This window comes from Heloderma suspectum, chromosome 1, assembly GCF_057233095.1.
Source record: "Heloderma suspectum isolate Gila_16-S chromosome 1, 16-S_ref, whole genome shotgun sequence".
Taxonomy (NCBI): Eukaryota; Metazoa; Chordata; class Lepidosauria; order Squamata; family Helodermatidae; genus Heloderma; species Heloderma suspectum.
The window spans coordinates 322,417,159-322,431,012 of NC_139458.1; positions in this window are offsets into that span (position 1 = coordinate 322,417,159).

The window sequence follows — 13,854 nt, forward strand, 5'->3', positions numbered from 1 at the left end:
TTTGTTAGTTACTCTAACTAGAATAAAAACAACAGTCTTGTAGCATCTTAAAAACTAATAAATCTATTCTGACAAACTTTCATAGACACTGTCCACTTCATCAGATGCATGAAGTGTTCACCTCACATTGGAGGATTTATATGCAGATACTAGGGCAGGGTGTGGGGTAAGATATAAACTGTGCTGCCAGAGGGAACTGAAATGCAAAAAGTACAGACACTGATGATTATCCTAACAGTTTCCATTCATAAAATGTTTTTGGGTGATAATACAGACATCCTTTTATGGTGAGCCAATTAATATATGTAGTATGATGATAATAAACTTTGTCCTTATTGTAACTGCGGGAAATAGGAATGGTCTCTGACTGGAATATCCTCTCTTAACAGTTGCATCCTTTTATGTTGCTGGTGCTTGTTCTGAGTCACACTGGTACCCTAGACTGTTTGCAAGCTGTATATTTGCACCGGAGATGTGATTCTACAAATACTGTTGAGGGTTCACACTTGATATGGTTTACAGGTCTGTGTGCTGCATCAGGTTGAGTGCCAGCATAAGATCAAACACCCCTTCTGTTTCCAGATATTTAATGGAGATGAGGAAAGTGCATTTCTTATACTATAACCAAGAAAAGCTGGAGGTACTGGGTGGGAACAAGAACATATTAAGGGGACTATAGTGCCATGAGGAAGGGAAGGGTCATTTGGTCATTGACCAAATGTGGAATACGAATTCTTTCATTGTACTTCAACAGTTTTAAATTGTGAATAATTGCCCCTACCCCCAATTTATTCCATTGGGTGACCCACCCTAGTTGAAACTAAACTTGCCTAAAAAATTCTCAGGTATCTTTTCTTTGATTAATACTCATTCAGATTCATAACTGACACAACTGGGTGTCAGTGGGTTTATCTATTTATTTATTTGATTCCTACCCCACCTTTGTACCAAGAAAAACAGCACTCAAAGCAGCTCCAGTAGTAACTTTATTTCTAAGAGTTAGCTATATATTCATAGGTGGCACAGTTGCTGCTTAATTTCTTGTGAGATGGCAGACAGAGATATAATAATGGATAATGTATATATTTTCTTACCTACTAATTCTGTTGGAAGACTCCTGTATGTAGCATCCTATATACTCATAATGAACATTATCTGAATGCTGATTTCTGTGAAGCCAAAACAACACTATCCATGCTAACGAGTGAGGTATCAGCAGGCTTGGAGAAACCCCAATGTCTGCAGAAATACCAAAATATTTAAAGGAAAAACCCTAAGGAAGGGACAACCCCCCGCTCCCTAAAACAGCCCAATTAGGACTGAGCATCTCAATGGCCATGGAATGCTACTGACTGGGGAGGGGGATAAAAAACCACATGGGAGGAGGAATGGTATAGGGAACCCTGAACAGAAGTACTCCGCACTGCAACATTTTATTGTAGGCTCCACTTGTTCTCTATATTTCTGATGTCCAGGCAAGAGTGTAGCCAAAACAACACCCACACACAAGAAGTATCAGCAGACTCAGAGGAACCCCAAAGTTTGCAATCTTTAGGGGTGGACCCCAATCCAAAACAGTCAATGGAGACTGAGTATGCTTAGTGGCCACGGAATGCTGACTAACTGTAGAGGGGAAAGAACAGAAAACTGTGCTGGAAGTGGAATGGAATGAAGTACCATGGAGGAGTGCATGGCTAACTGACTGGAATAGTGAACAGGACTGCTGCAACATTTTGTTTCGGGTCCCACCTGCACTTCCATAGTTGGGGAATCTGCTCCTGCCACCATAACCCTCTTTCTTTGGAATTCTAGGAGGCAGCAGCAGAAGGCTGCCCCAATAAGGAAAGCATGTAAGGGTAGTCTTCTCTACTACAATATTGTCTGGAAGAGGAAGGATTGAGGCCTTATTCAGCATGTAGGAAGGGAAGATGGTGTTAATGTACAGAACAGAATAAAATATAATTATCAGTGTGTATCAAATTTCTAGTAGCTGCTTCTGAGAGCAGCACTTCAGGTTTTTCTACATAACTGATTGTTCATGCGATAGAAACAGTCATTTCTTGTGCAGGCTGTAGGTTTCTTTCTAGAAAGCAATGCTTTGATTGTGTGGATATTGCATTTTCCTAGCACTTGGACCACAATATTTTTTGCTGGGAAAATACAATTCTTACCCTGGAATGTCAGTTGTTTGCTACTGTAAGTGATATGTGGGATGGGGCTGCAAGAATGGCATGTCTGAGTGATCATGCCTGCATACCATTAGTGAAGATCTACATAACTCTTCTCCTCATGAACACTGTATTCAATAATATCTGGCCAGTCTCCAATATTCCATTCTTGGGCAAGGTGCTGGATCATGTAGTGGCTTCTCAGCTCAAGGGATTTATGAATAAGGCAGATTAGTTCTATTTCAGTCTGACTTCAGGCCTGATTATGGGACAGAGACTGCTTTAGTCATCTTGGTGGATGATCTAAACTGGGAACTGGGCAGGGGGACTCTGTCCCTGTTGGTTTTGCTGGACCTTTCAGCAGGTTTCGATACCATCAACTATGGTATCTTTCTGAGGCATCTGTCTGAGATAGGGCTAGGAGGTACCATTATCCTTCTTCTGAAGGCCGTGCTGAGGGATTCCTATTCAACGCCATAGGCATTGGCCTATGGTGCCCCTTAGGGTTCCAGCCTGCAGATGATACCCAGTTCTATCCTTTTCATCAAATCCAGGTGAAGCAGTGGCTGTTCTGAGTCAGTGCCTGGGCACAGTAATGGGCTGGATTAGGGCCAATACACTGAGACTCAATCCAGACAAGTGGGAGGTACTGTTAGTGGGTGGTTTGTCTGCCCGGCTAAGTGATGGTCAACCTGTTCTGGAGGGGGTTGCACTCCCCCTAAAGGATCAGGTTCATAGTTTGGGTGGGCTCTTGGATCCATCATTGTCACTAGAGACACAAGTGGACCTGATGGCACAGAGCACCTTTTATCAGCTTGGGCTGATATATCAGCTGTGTCCTTATCCAGACAGAGATAGCCTAGCTACAGTTATTCATGCTCTGGGAACCACTCATCTGGATTACTGCAATGCCTTATATGTGGGGCTGCCTTTGAAAAGCCTGGAAACTTAAGATGGTCCAAAATAGGGCAGGGTGATTATTAATGGGGACTGGCCAACGTGATCATATTATGCCAGTACTGTTCCATATGCTCTGACTGCCATTCAAAGCCCTAAATGGCTTGGGGCCAGGTTACCTGAAGGTGTATATTCTTCTCCCATATACACCTGCTCGGACCCTAAGATCACCCTCAGCCATCCTTCTCTGGGAGTCCTCACCAAAGGAAGTGAGGTGGGTGGGTACTAAGAAGAGGGCCTTTTCTGTTGTGGCACTTCGGTTGTGGAATGAGCTTCCCAGACAGGCTCTCCTGGTGCGTACTCTTTCCGGCACCAGATAGACTTTTTTTATTTTCCCAGGCAATGTAATTTTTCAGTTTCTGTGGTTTTAAATCTTTGCACTGCTGCTAGGTTTTTATTTTGGTGTTGATTTTTATGTTATACTATAGTTTTAAACTTTTATATTGAATCTTGTGTTGTATTTTATGGTTTTAATTGTGAACCAGCCAGAGAGCTTCAGCTATAATAAATAAATAAATAAATAAATAAATAAATAAATAAATATTCCCCCATATACATAAAACTGCTGGAAGCAGTTGTCCGGAGCTTTGGGCTTTGATACCACCAGTATGCTGATGACAACTAATGCTATTTCTTCTTTCCATGTAATTCCAAGGAACTGTTCTAGTTCTAAACAAGTCTCTGATATCAGCAATGGACTGGATGTATTGAGCTGGGGCCCTGATTCTGTCAGGGCCCAGTCAAAATAGATTCTTCTAGATTGCCAAGATGAAACAAAGCCACCTGTACAAAAGGTTGACAGTTTATTGATAGAAAATAGATGCAGAATAAATATACAAAGAAAGCTCACACTTCATCAGCCAATGAAGCTGTCACAGCTAGGGCTTTATCTGGGTCCCCAAGATAGATGAGAAGTCGTTCCTAGAGCCACATGTTTCTCCAGGCTGATAGCGTGCTTTCCCCCTTGGAGCAAGACCAAAGGGCAAAGCCTGCAGGTTGGATTTTAGAAGTGCCTATCCCTAGTGCTGGGAAAGACTGAAGGCAAAAGGAGAAGGGGACGGCAGAGGATGAGATGGCTAGATAGCATCACGGATGCAATGAATATGAACTTGAGCACGCTCCGGGAGAGAGCGCAGGACAGGAATGCCTGACGTGCTATGGTCCATGGGGTCACGAAGAGTCGGACACGACTGAACGACTGAACAACAACAACAACATCCCTAGTTCAGGAGCTGACAGGCTGGTCAGGAGAAGGGGGGCTTCTTTTTCCCAAATGTGCTTGAAGCATCGCAAGCTGGGAAATCAATCACCCTTTCCCTGAGAACAGGACCCCAACATGGGAGGGGAAGTTACTCAGTTTCTCCATGAGAATTCAGGCATGGCACCCTTATCTCATCTTCTAGGATGACATAATCCAGCTGACCAAAACATCTTCAAGGTGAAGCTGTGAATTACTAGCCTGTATGAAAGGGCTTCTTAAATTACTATAAAGCTGCCGGTGAGGCCAAATTTTGGCCTCACCGGCAGCTTTATAGCCAGTGTGGTGAAGTGGCTAGAATATTTGACTGGGAGTCAGGAGATCCAGGTTCTAGCCCCACTTGGCCATGGAAGCTTACTGGGTGACTTTGGGCCAGTCACAGACTCTCAGCCCAACCTACCTCACAGGGTTGTTGTTGTGGTGAGGATAAAATGGAGAGGAGGGGGGCCTTGTAAGCCACCTTTGGTTCCTTAAGGAGGAAAAAAGGTGGGATATAAGTGTAATAAATAAATAAATAAATAGATAATCAAACAAACTACACAGGTCTCTAGATGGCTACTGACAGCATATAGGATTGCTGTGAAGTCTACCTTATTGCTCACCAACAAACTCAATACAGATGAGCTCCTGGTTAGTTGAAAGGCAGATCAGGGAATAGGGACTCTATCTGTGCTGGATGGGGTTACATTCCCCCTGAAGACTCAGGCTTGCAGTGTGGGTGTAGTAACATAAGAGCCATGCTGGATCAAACCAAGGGTCCATCTTGTCCAGCATTCTGTACACACAGTGGCTGACCAGCTGTCAACGGGAAAGCCACACACAGGACCTGAGTGCAACAGCCCCCTCCCACCCATAGTTGTTCCCTTGCAACTATATTCCTGATCTCAGCTCTGAACCTGGATGCCCAGGTTTCAGTGGTGGCCAGGAGTGCATTTGCACAGCTGAGGCTAGTGCGCCAACTGCACCCATTCCTAGAGATGTCTTATCTGGCCATAGTTGCACATGTCTTAGTCACGTCCCATTTGAACTACTGTAACATGCTCTATGTGGGGCTGGCTTTGAAAACTGTTTGGAAACTTCAGCTGGTCCAGAATGCTGCAGCCAGATTGTTGACTGGGGATGGTTACAGGGACCACGTCACCCCCTTGTTACAACAGCTTCACTGGTTACTAGTCTGTTTCCAGGCACAATTCAAAGTGCTGGTTATGACCTAAAAAGCCCTATACAGCTTGGGACTGGTCTACTTGAAACACTGCCTTCTCCCTTACGAGCCTCCCTGGATTTTAAGAACTTCGGGGAGGCCATTCTCTCGGTACTGTTGCCATCAGAGGCACATTTGTTGGTGACATGAGAGAGGCTGCTCCCAGGCTGTGGAACTCCCTGCTAAGGGAGGCTAGGTTGGCTCCCTCTCTGCTGTCCTTCCAATGGAAGGCAAATATGTTTTTATTCAAACAGGTCATTGGCATGTAAGCCACTCTTTTAGGTTGGCTGTTGTTTTTATTCTTCCATTCTTGTGTTTTTAATGTATTTGTTTTATGTTTGTTTTGGTTCTTACTATTGTTAGCTGCCTTGAGCACCATTTCCTTGATGGAAAGGAAATATATACATGAAATAAAGAAAAAAATTATCTAACAAATTGGATAAAACTGAGACCAGTTCAGATCGAATCATAGGGTTGGAAGGGGCCTACAAGACCATCGAGTCCAACCCCCTGCTTAATGCAGGAAGCCTGATTCTCAGGCGGTCTCCCATCCAAGTGCTAACCTGGGTATATAATTACATTTAACAAAAACTATATGTTCATCACTGTATAGCTTTCTAGAACTTAATGAAGCCCTTAAGTTACCCGAATGAAGGAATTAGCTCACAATGCATAGGAATATGCATAAATATCTCCCCTACCCCAGGAGAACCATCTAGCTATGTAGATGTCTTTTTGCTGCTTCCTTAAGAACTTTTGTATTTGTTTACTCAGCATTTAATCTGGTCAACTTATTACTTTGTTGCTTTTGGATCATGTTATCTTCCTTTCTGTCCATCCATTTGATCACTTTAGCTTGCTTTTTAACCTATTGTTAGCTATCCTGGTGCTTGTATCAGATCCAGCCCAAGACATTTTGCTGCCTGGGGTGGAGCAGCCAGTGCCACCACCCACCCCCAACAACCACATCAGGGTGTATAGCCATACTACCCAAGGCCAATCAAATTATTCTGGAACGTAATTGAGAAAATCCCTCAACTGCCTCTTCTCTCCCTTGTAATAAAAATACACTATTAGACATTAAATAAGTAACAGTTGGCTTCCCCCTTATGACACCTAAATGCACCTGCTTGATGTCTAACTCTGCCTAATGGTAGGGCCAGCCCTGGCTTCTAAAAACAGAATGGTGGAATTCAAGTCTTCCTACAAATAAATACAAATAATGATGGAGTTAAATTCATTAATTCATTTAACTCAGAGATGGGCAACTTGTGGCCCTTCAGATGTTTTGGCCTATAAGTCCTATGATGTCTCACCATTGGCTAAGGTGACTAGGGCTGATGGGAGGTGTAGGCCAAAAGTCTGGAGGGCCACAATTTGACCACCCCTGATTTGACCAAAGGGGTCTGCACCACTCCCAAAGTACCTGCACTTAGAAAATTGCTAGTTAATGGTGCAAGAGCAACAATTCTATGCACGCTTACAATGGAATAAGTCTCACTAAGGTCAAGTGGAACTTATGTCTAAATAACCATGCATAGGAAAGGCTGTAAGAACATAATGAAAACTGGATGGGCTTCAGTCCTGAAAAAAATTATATGCTTTGTGCCATCTAATTTTTAGGATATGACATAGCACCCTTACACTCAGTGAATGAAGAAATTAATTTGCATGATGCAGAACACTATGCCATTGTGAAACAACAAAGAGACTGCCCTGTTTGTCCAATGTAGAATGCAACAGATCAATGGCACCGCCATTGGTTATTTATTTATTTATTCATTCATTCATTCATTCATTTCACTTCACTTCTATACCGCCCAATAGCTGAAGCTCTCTGGGCAGTTCACAAAAATCACATGGTCCCACAGTATGACAGTTGACTTCAGTAACTTCCACCCCACCATCAACCTCTGTCTAGAACAGTCCATGCAACAGGTTCACTTTCTGGATATGACATATAAGTAACCCATATTGGAAACTTACAGACCTCTGCATGCTTCCAGCTTCTATCCAGAACACACCACGAAATCCATTGTCTACAGCCAAATGCTACGATACACCTACATCCGCCCAGAGACTCACAGCTTAAGGATCTAAATCAGGCATTTTCCAGACTACAATACCCACCCAACGAAGTGACAAAAAAAAAGATCAAGGCCAGGTGGGTATAAATGAATAATCTACTATGGGACAGACCTAGAAGAGAAAACAACAGACCACTGTGTGTTATCACCTATAGTTCCCAGCTAAGACTACTCAAACAGACATCTAAAAAAGATACCAGCAATAACTGACCTTGCAACAGAGATACAGACACAAGAACTAGACCCTGGGGCAAACACAGATGCCAACTCTGTCAGCATATCTACTCTGGCAACACTATTACAGGACCTAATAATGCCATCCACATTATTGGGTTCATATACCTGCTCATCTTCCAATGCAATATATGTCAGCATTTGCCAACAATGCCCTGCTGCATTCTGCATAGGACAAACAGGCCAGCTGCTACACAAAAGAATAAATGGACGCAAATCTGAGTGTGGGAACATTTCAACCTCCCAGGACGCTCTGTAAATGGCCTTAATGTGGCCATTCTTGGCTAAAGGAATTTTAAAGATAGCTATCAATGCAAGATAACTGAAGTACAATTCATCAAGAGATTCAACTCTATTTCTTGTGATCTGAATACAGAGTTAATTGGCTCACCATTGCAATAATATCTGTGCTACTACCCAACAATGTTTTGCAAATGGCAACCATCAAGATATCATCACTGTCTGTACTTTTTGCATTTCAATTCCCTTTGACAACATAGTTTACATTCTCACACTTGCCCCCTAGCATGTGTATATAAAACTGCAAATTTGAAGTCAACATCTCATCATCTGATGAAGTGGACAGTGTGCATGGACGCTTCTGCTAAAATGAATTTGTTAGTCTTCAAGGTGCCACACGACTCTCCATTATATTTGCTGCAACAGATTAACATGGCTACTCCTCTGGAATATGCCATTGTAGTATTTAACAAGTGATTTGCATTTTAACATTACTTCTTAATATACAGGGTCCGGATGGGGGTGTAAATTTTAAGGCTGAATAGAGTCAAAATCTAAATTGGTGTGTGTGGTCTGAGAAAAGTGTAACAGTTGTCTGTTTCTATCAACATAGGCAAAAGCTAGTATACCTTGATTGCTTCTAATACTTAACATGCAGAAGGGTAAGCCCTCTTATCTTCCACAGGTTAGCCTAGGAATATACCACCTTTCACAAGTAAAACATTTTACAGTACGATCCTATACATATCTACTTAGAAGTCAGTCCCATTGAATTCAATGAGACTTAGTCCTATGTATAGGATTGCAGCTGCATTCTATACACACTTGTACGGACAGTGAGCTCCACTGAATTCAATGGAGCTTACTTCTGAGTAAAAATTAATAGGACTGCACTCAATTCCAAAGATAATTTTTATGATAATAAAATTAGAGATGTTGAACTTTCATCCTGTTTCATACCTAAAATCCCATGCTGAATGTAACAGTGTAAAAGGGAAGGGCATGGTTGTACCGCTAAACAGTGTTTACCAAGGGTGAAGCCATAACAAGTTATTCACGGGTTTTATACACTTGAGAAAAGCATTTGACGTTTTGACTTTTATTCTTTTTGCAAATTTCACCTTCCTGAACCTATTTTACTTGGTAGTAATGAAAGGATCTTTGTACCAGTCTACCTAAACAGTGATAGTTGAGTTCAACCATAGAGGAAGTATCTGGAAATAATCTAGGAAAAACCAGCTCAACTAGCTGCACAGATGGAAATGGTCATTTATTAATTTATTTATTACATTTCTACATTGCCCAATAGCCAAAAGTCTCTGGGGCAGTTCACAAAACAAAACTTAAAACCATAAAATACAATAAAATTGTAAAACATGAATAAAAACATTATGTTTAAAACAGAATAAAACCAAAGTAAAAACCAGAGTAAAAGCCAGCAACAGTGCAAAGATCTAAAAATGCACTAATGCAGACTGAAGGACTGGAAAGCCTGAGAAAATAAAAAGGTCTTCACCTGGTGCTGAAAAGACCACAATGTAAGCAACAGGTGAGCCTCTCTGGCAAGGGCATTCCACAACCGGGATGCCACCACCAAAAAGACCTTCACCTAAGTAGCCACCTGCCTAACCTCATTCAGTGGGGCAGCTAAAGCAGGACCTCTGAAGATGAGCTAGGATCCAGGCAAGTATATATGGAAGGTGACAATCTTCAGATAACCTGGCTCCAAGTCATTAAGGGAGCAATCCTATCTAGATAGGCAGCCGCCTCTGAACTCGGAAGCAACCACCTATCCAAAGCAGGGCAGAAGAAGCACGGAGGGGATCGTTCCCTCCGTGCTTCTCCTGCCCTGCTTTTTCGGCTAGACAGCCAATTGCAGCTGTCTAGCCATGGGAGCATGGAGCGGGGAAGGAGACTGCTGTATGACGCATAGGATGTATCATACAGGCAGTTACGCTCTCCCTGCCCCGGAACACCCCCAGCCATGCCCCTTTCTAGCCGCTCCACACTCCTCTTACGAGCACGGCAGATGGGGCTGTTCTGCGCTGCCTTGGAGGCAGCACAGAAGTGGAGGAGGTCAGTTCTTCAGGAACTGACCTCAGAGCGTGGGCTTCAAGGTCGGTTCCCAGAAAACAACATATCCTACGGCCATCTAGCTGCTGTCTAGTGGCCGTAGGATTGCTCCCTCAGGGTACAATCCTATGCATGTTTAGACAAAAAAAAGTCCTACAACTCCCAGCATGCTGGGAGTTGTAGGACTTTTTTCTGTCTAAATACGCATAGGATTGGGCCCTAAATTATCCATCTTACACTGCAATAGCTTGGAATAATTCATTTTACCATAGGTGTATTAGGGAAAATTATCACATGGATGCTGCACGGAAGCTGCTAGAATAATTTCTAAACAGCAGCAGCTCAACACTGAACTAACACTCTGAGAGCGCCTATCGCACAGACTCAAACTGTTGTAAGAAGAGTTTCTACAGCATGGCAACAAACACTGGTTTGACGATTCTTCATGCAATGGGAACAAATATTGAAAAGTACTTATTAGAGGTGGGCTCCAATCCCCGGAATCAGCTCAGACGCTGACAGGATGCTTCAGAAAATGACCTGCTTTGGCTGGGATGAATTAAGAGTCCACTTTGAGTCAGGTACCAAACCTGAGTTGAGATTCAGAAGTCCAAGCTTTGTGCCTCTCATTGACTATGTTGGCACATCAAACAATAGCTATAATGTTTTTTCTCTTGGTCAGAATTGGATTATATTTGCAGGCATCCCCTGAGGAGATACACCTGTCAGATAAATAGGAGTAAGGATCTTTGTACTACGCCGCTTTATATTTTGATTTTTTTAAGGGAATTCCTGATAACTTTTATTTTTATTTCTTTGCAGAGTTGAATGAAAATGGCAGGAATAGTTGCCTCTTTTAAGGGGATCAAGCCTGCCAAATTTTAGAATGATAGCTGCAGGGGGATTTTGTGTAAGAGCAGCATTGACATTTTGACATTATCCTCCTATGTTCCTTGTGGACCACTGTTCTGAAAATGACAGAAAGTCTAGAGGTGGCTCTAGGTAAGAAACCTGCTAAGTTTAAGAAGAATAGTTAGAGCAATTCATCTGGAATTTTTTGGGAATAGGATTTAAACAAATAGGATTTGTTTCCTATTCCCTCCTTCCATGGTTTTTTGGGCATTTTGTATTAGAATGGCACACATCCCCAGACAAGAAACCTGCAAAATTCAAAAGGACAGGTGCAGGAGCTAGGAAGCTATGATGCTTGAAAACTAGTTTAAGTTCACTCTTTCATAGTGAAACGTGGTGGCACTGAATGACAATTTCACGGTCCCATCCTTGCCCTACCCTGTTGGATTGAACTGCCTCCCTAAGATACACAAAACAGAGGGAATTTCAGGAGAAAAGCCATGAATAGATAAATACTATATTATACATTATAATTAATACTGACATAATACAAATGTACTGAATTAAACCAAGAACAGAAGGAGAATGGAACCAAAATGACGGGGAAACCCCAGCAAAAAGCTTTTCCAAATTCGGGGGAAGAATAACTAAGGTGTGGTGAACTGCCTAGTGAGAAATAAAGCAAGTTACATAGTTATATGGGGATAATATAACTAACACACTAGAAAGAACTGCAGGAATTAAAATAATTTAATTTGTTTTCCCTAATTAGGGGAGAGAAAAAATGGATTCACTACCTAATTCTACACAAAGACACACAGAACAATGGAACAATCAAAGTGTATCTCAAGGTTTTACAAGAAAAAGATTGAAAGAAAAACTGAATTAAAAAGCAGAAAGAAGGAAATCATGAACAAACAAAACTTGAAGTCAAGTGACTCCATCCCACTCCAACCACAAGATCCTAGCACTTCACTTCCTCCTCCCAAGCTGCTACACTGTACAACTGAAATAAAATGGAAGGAGATAAAAACTTCATTGAAACACTCAATAGATCACAATCCTCCCCCCAAGGCACAGTGATTGGAGCCCCGGTAATATGTGCCCTAGGATTAGAAGGCAGGCCTCTCAGTCACTCAATTGCATTCCTCCTCCCATCCAGTTTTAGAGAAACAACAACAAAACTATTAGCAGGAGACAAAAAAGTCTCTATATCCCCAAAACACAGGTTGGTAACAATGCCTTGGTTGGCTCTGGCTTCAGTTCTGGTGGCTTTGGTGGGAAGCCCACTTCACCTTGGGAAGCACTAGAACTGGACATCATCTGAATCCAATGCACATCCTTAGTTCTTATATGACATGACTGCTCAGTTGAGAGTGAAGAACAGTTTTCAAAATTATGTTAAGTTTTAGTAGGAAAGCATCACTTCTGAATGTTAATTCAGTACAGAAATAATTTTTTTTATGTATTTCATTTTATTAAAAACAATTATGTTCCACTTTTCCAATACAAATATAAACTTCTACCATGGCTTGTTTAAGCTGCAGCATGTGCTAATTTGTGCTGGGCACCATTTGCCTAATTATCTGCCTAGGTACAGCTTGTTGTATCATCCAAATCTGGGAGGCACAGCTTTGAGGGGGAAATGACCCCCAAATAACTAAAGAACAGGCCATGGATTATTTGAAGGTTGTTTCTCCCTCCAACAAGCTACGCCAACTAGTTCTGGATGCCATGACAAACTGCACTGGGCGGGTAATTAGGCAAATGCCTTAAACCTAAACAAACCACTGTGGCTCACTGCAGCTTGTCCGTGTATCAGGAAACCATCGTTTCCCATTACATCTGAACTGGGCTTTAATATTTAGGGAGCGGTGGGAAAGAGTAATAGCCTTGCTGTAAAGTAAGAGATCCAATATGTTTCTCATACACACTCCTTTTAATTCTAGTTTTGAAATTCTCACCACTAACCTGTACTGTGCACATATTTCAGGCATAGTCATCCCTTCAAACATTTTTGTTGTTTCCTCTCCTATATTATATGAGCATATTAAGCTTTGCCTAGGATACTTCTCTCTTCTGCTAATTCATCCTAGAATGATAGTCTTTGTTTGGAAAACAAATAAGAGTATTACTACTCATATTAGTACTGTTGTCTTCTGTTTTTAGCTTGAAAGTAATCCCTAGTCCAAGAGTCGGGGAAATCTTGTGTGTGTTGTCTTTCAGTTTTCTTTGAAATAAGATACATTTTTTCTAGGTGAAAAAGTCTACCGGTTCCTTCTGCCCCCCCCCCCATCTTATATGCACACATCAATTATGTGAAAATACTTGAATTTTACTCAGATTAATTCATACCATCTTAATATGCATAGATGTTAGCCAGGCCTCTCTACTTACTTTCTGTAAAGTCAGTTCTTTTTTTGCATAATAAATTTGTGTGTTTTTCTCATTTGTTTGCACTCAGTGCTTCTGTTGTGCTTCTGTCATGGAGGTGTTGCATGTTCGCAGCACTCAGTGGCAATATATTTTATTTGGGGAAATATGATACCTCAGACAGTGGATTAATTGTCATTGTAATTGCTGTGTGGGATGTAGTTACAAGTTTTGAAGGCACCTATGGGTGCTTTCCTGTCACATAATTAGCAACAAATGATTCAACTCCCTCCCTCCCATACCAGCACCATTTTCTGAACTTGCCTTTTTGTTGCATATTTTTTTAAAAAATGATTTTGATGCCCTCTTAGTTCACAGTTCCAACGTGGATATTCTCATCTAGCTACTCCC